This window comes from Canis aureus, chromosome 23, assembly GCF_053574225.1.
Source record: "Canis aureus isolate CA01 chromosome 23, VMU_Caureus_v.1.0, whole genome shotgun sequence".
Classification (NCBI taxonomy): Eukaryota; Metazoa; Chordata; class Mammalia; order Carnivora; family Canidae; genus Canis; species Canis aureus.
Genome location: NC_135633.1, coordinates 54,300,532 through 54,305,840, shown reverse-complemented (window position 1 = coordinate 54,305,840; position 5,309 = coordinate 54,300,532). Strand labels below are relative to the sequence as shown.

Below are 5,309 nucleotides of genomic sequence, written 5' to 3'. Positions count from 1 at the left end.
ACTCACCAGGTATGGGTGAGGCCCAGGTGGCAACTCCACTCACCAGGACCAGGTGAGGCCAACCTGCAGGCCATAGTCACCAGATCCAGGTGAGGCCCTGGTGGGGACTGGAGTCACCAGGTAAATATGAGGCTAGAAGGACACCACAGTCACCAGGTCCAGGTGTGGTTCATGTGGGAACGAGAGTCACCAGGTCCAGGTGAGACCCAGGTGGAGACCACAGTCACCAGGTCCAGATTGAGACCTAGGTGGGGGGCCCAAAGTCATCAGTGCCAGGTGAGGCCAATGTGTGGAGCAAAGTTATCAGGTCCAGGTGAGTCCCTGGTGGGGAACAGAGTAACCATGTCCCATTGATGCCCAGGTGGGACCAGAGTCACAAGCTCCAGACGAGGCCTAAGTGAGGAGTAGATCACCAGGTCCTGTTGAGGCCCACTTGAGGACCAGAGTACCCAGCTCCTGGTGAGGCCCAGCGGAGGACCAGAGGAGGACCAGAGTCACCCGGTCCCGGTGATATCCAGGTGGGGACCAGAGTCACCACGTCAGGGTGAGGCCAAGAGGGGGACGAGAGTCACTAGGTCCAGATGAGGCCCCGATGTGGAACTGAGTAACCAGGTCCTATGATGCCCATGTGAGGAGCAGATTCACCAGGTCCAGGTGAGTTCCCTGTGGGAACCAGTCACCTCTTCCAGGTGAGGCCCCTGTGGGACCACAGTCACCAGGTCAGGGTGAGGTCCAGATGGTGACCAGAGTCACCAGGTCCACGGGAGGCCCAGGGATAGAAGAGAGTAACCAGGTCCCAATGATGCCCAGGTAAGGACCAGAGTCACCAGGTACAGGTGAGGCCCAAATATGGATCAGGGTCGTGTTGTTCCAGGTGAGGCCAAAGGAGACCACAGGAACGAGGTCCTGGAGAGCCCCATATGTGAACCAGAACCACCAGATCCAGGTGAGGCCCAGGTGGCAACAAGATTCACCAAGTCCAGGTGAGACCCAGGTCGTGACCTGAGTCACCAGGTCCAGGTGAGGTCCAGGTAAGGACCAGATTCACCAGGTACAAGTGAAGCCCAGGGGGAGACCAGAGTCACCAAGAAAGGGTGATGTCCAGAGGGGGAACCCGAGTAACCAGTTAAGTTTGAGGCCCAGAGTTGGACCAGAGTTCCCCGGTCAAAGTGAGGCCCAGGTGTGGAATAGAGTATCCAGGTCCCAATAATGCCTAGGTGAGGACCAGAGTCACTAGGCCCATGCAGGGCCCAGATGTGGATCAGAATCACCAGGTCCTGGTGAAGCATAGAAGGAGACCACAGTCACCAGTATCAGGTGGGCCCCATGTGGGAACCAGAGCCACTCTATCCAGCTGAGTCCCAGGTCCATGTGAGGCCCACGTGAGGACCAGATTCATCAGGTCGAATTGAGGCATAACTGGGGACAAGGGTCACCAGGTCTGGGTGAGGCCTAGGTGGGGAAAGATTCACCAGGTGTGAGTTAGGTCACAGTGGGGACGAGAGTCACCAGGTCCAGGTGAGGCCAAACTGAGGACCCGAGTTACCAGATCCAGGTGAGGTCCATGTTGGAAAGAGAGTCACCAGGTCCAGGAAAGGTCCAGGTGGGGACCAGAGTCACCAGATAGAGATGAGGGCCTGGTGAGGACCAGATCTACCAGGTATATGTGAGGCCCAGGTGGGGATCAGAGGCAAAAGGTCCATGTGAGACCGGCTGGGGAACACGGTCAACAGGTGTACGTGAGGCCCAGGTGCGGAACACAGTAACCAGGTCCAGGTGAGTCCCAGGTGGTGACAACAGTCGCCAGGTCCAGGTGAGGCCCAGGTGGGGACCAGGATCACCAGGTACAGGGGAGGCCCTTGAAAGAACCAGAGTCAACAGTTCGAGGTGAGGCGCAGGTGGCAACCAGAGTCAGCAGGTCCAAGTCAGGCCAAAGTGGGGTTCACAGTCACCAGGTCAGGGTGAGACCCAGAGGGGGACCAGAGTCACCCGGTCCAGGTGAGGTCCAGTTGTAGAACACAGTAACCGGGTCCCAATTATGCCCAGTGGAGGATCATGGTCAACAGGGCCAGGTGAGGCCCAGATGGGGACCAGAGTCACCAGGTCCAAGTGAGGCCCAGGTGGGGACCACAGTCACCAGATCCAGGGTAGTCTCAGGTGCAGAGCAGAATCACCAGGTCCAGATGAGGTGCAGGTGGCAACCACACTCACCATGTCCCTGTGAGGCCCTGGTGGGGACCAGAGTCACCAGGGACATTAGAAGCTAGAAACACTGCAGCCACCTGGTCCACATGAGGTCCATGTGGTAATGAGAGTCACCAGTTACAGGTGAGGCCGAGGTGGGGATCAGACTCACCCGGTCCAGGTGAGACCCAGGTGGGAACCAGAGTCACCATCCAGGTGTGGCCCAGGTGAAGACCAGAGTTAACAGGTCCAGGTGGGTCCCTGTAGGGAACAGTGTAACCATGTCCTGATGCTACCCAGGTGGGTACCAGAGACACCAGGTCCAGATGAGGCCCAGGTGGGGACCAGTGACATGAGGTCCAGGTGAGGTCCCGGTGGGAACCACAGTCACCAGGTCAGGTGAAGCCATGCTGAGGATCAGAATCACCAGTTCCAGGTGAGGCCTAGGTGGGGCCAGAGTCACCTGGTACAGAAGAGGCCAAAGTGAGGACCAGAGTTACCAGGTCCAGGTGAGTCCCAGTGGGGAATAGAGTAACCTTGTCCTGATGATTCCCAGGTAGTGACCAGAGTCACCAGGTCGAGATGAGGCCCAGGTGCGGAGCATATTCACTAGGTCCAGGTGAGGCCCAGTTGAGGACCAGAGTCACCAGGTCTGGTTTAGCCCTAGAGGGGTACCAGAATCACCTGGTCCAGGTGACATCCAGATGGGGACCAGAGTCATCAGGTCAGGGTGAGGCCCATAGGGGTTCCAGTCATCATGTCCAGGTGAGGCTCAGGTGTGGAACAGAGTAACCAGGTCCCAATGATGCCCAGGTGAGGACCAGAGTCACCAGATCTGGGTGAGGCGCAGATAGGATCAGAGTCACCAGTTTCAGGTGAGGCCAAGAAGGAGTCCACAGCAATCAGGTCCAGGTGGGGAACAAAGTCACTAGGACTGGGTGAGGCCCAGATGGGGACCAGATTCACCAGGTCCAGGTGAGGCCCATGTGGGGACCTGAGTCACCAGGTATGGGTGAGGCACAGGTGTCAACCCCACTCACCAGGTCCAGGTGAGGCCAACCTGCAGGCCATAGTCACCAGATCCAGGTGAGGCCCTGGTGGGGACCGGAGTCACCAGGTAAATATGAGGCTAGAAGGACACCACAGTCACCAGGTCCAGGTGTGGTTCATGTGGGAACGAGAGTCACCAGGTCCAGTTGAGATCCAGGTGGGGACCACAGTCACCAGGTCCTGATTGAGGCCTATGTGGGGGGCACAGTGTCATCAGGGCCAGGTGAGGCCAATGTGTGGATCAAAGTTATCGGGTCCAGGTGAGTCCCTGGTGGGGAACAGAGTAACCATGTCCCATTGATGCCCAGGTGGGAATAGAGTCACAAAGTCTAGATGAGGCCTAAGTGAGGAGTAGATTCACCAGGTCCTGTTGAGGCCCAGTTGAGGACCAGAGTCCCCAGCTCCTGGTGAGTTCCAGAAGGGGACCAGAGTCACCCGGTCCAGGTGATATCCAGGTGGGGACCAGAGTCACCACGTCAGGGTGAGGCCCAGAGGGGGACAAGAGTCACTAGATCCAGGTGAGGCCCTGATGTGGAACTGAGTAACCAGGTCCCATGATGCCCATGTGAGGACCAGATTCACCAGGTCCAGGTGAAGTCCCTGTGGGAACCAGTCATCTCATCGAGGTGAGGCCCAGGTGGGACCGCAGTCACCGGGTCAGGGTGAGTTCCAGAGAGTAACCAGAGGCACCAGGTCCAGGTGAGGCCCCGGTATAGAAGAGAGTAACCAGGTCCCAATGATGCCCAGGTTAGGACCAGAGTCACCAGGTCCAGGTAAGGCCCCGGTATAGAAGAGAGTAACCAGGTCCCAGTGGTGCCCAGGTAAGGACCAGAGTCACTAGGTCCAGGTGAGGCCCAAATATGGATCAAAGTCGTTTTGTTCCAGGTGAGGCCAGAAGGCGACCACAGGAACCAGGTCCAGGAGAGCCCCATATGGGAACCAGAGTCTCCAGATCCACGTGAGGTCCAGGTGGGGACCACAGTCACAAGGTCCATGTGAGGCCCAGGTAGCAACAATATTCACCAAGTCTGAGGAGGGGCAAGATGGCTGAAGAGTAGGGTCCCCAAATCACCTGTCTCCACCAAATTACCTAGAAAACCTTCAAATCATCATGAAAATCTACGAATTCGGCCTGAGATTTAAAGAGAGACCAGCTGGAACGCTACAGTGAGAAGAGTTCATGCTTCTATCAAGGTAGGAAGACGGGGAAAAAGAAATAAAGAAACAAAAGGCCTCTGAGGGGGAGGGGCCGCGAGGAGCCGGGCTGAGGCCGGGCGAGTGTCCCCAGGACAGGAGAGCCCTGTCCCGGAGGAGCAGGAGCTGCACCAACCTTCCTGGTTTGAAAGGCGCCCGCAGGGAGTTAGAGCAGGACCCCAGGAGGTCGGGGATGCCCTCGGGCTCCCTGGGACATTAACAGACACCTGCCCCCACAGGAGAGTGTGCCAAGCTCCCTAAGGGCTGCAGTGCACACAGCGGGACCCGGAGCAGCTCGGAGGGGCTCAGGCAGCGGACACAGCCCAGGATCCAGCCTCCCCGGGACAGGCAGAGTCCGGGAGGGCCCTGGACAGGAAGGACGCTCCTGCCCTGAGCTGAGCAGCTCTCCAGGCCCTGCAGGCGGAGTGCTTCAGAGTTCCTGTGGGGGCTGAATCCAGGTTTCCAGAACTGGCCTCGCCACTGGGGTTGTTCCTCCAGGGGCATCACGGGGTAAACAACCCCCACTGAGCCCTGCACCAGGCAGGGGGCAGAGCAGCTCCCCCAAGTGCTAACACCTGAAAATCACAACAGGCCCCTTCCCCAGAAGTACTGCTAGAAGGACAAGTTCCAGGGGAAGTCAAGGGACTTAAAGTATACAGAATCAGAAGATACTCCTCCATGTTTTTTTTATTTCTGATTGCTTCGCCCTCCCCTATTCCCCCCTTTCTTTTTCTTTCTCTTTTTTTAAAAAATTTTTTATTTATCTATGATAGTCACACACACAGAGAGAGAGAGAGAGGCAGAGACACAGGCAGAGGGAGAAGCAGGCTCCATGCACTAGAAGCCCGACGTGGGATTCGATCCAGGGTCTCCAGAATCGC

The 5,309-nt window shown here is 57.4% G+C and overlaps 1 long non-coding RNA gene across 1 annotated transcript; it reads left to right on the top strand.

Moving 5' to 3' along the window:
• The first annotated feature begins 283 nt into the window (after positions 1-283).
• LOC144295523 (uncharacterized) lies at positions 284-4,726 on the top strand. Its single transcript, XR_013362649.1, has 3 exons — positions 284-518; positions 875-946; positions 4,120-4,726. It is a non-coding gene; the product is annotated as an uncharacterized LOC144295523 (long non-coding RNA).
• The last annotated feature ends 583 nt before the right edge of the window (positions 4,727-5,309 follow it).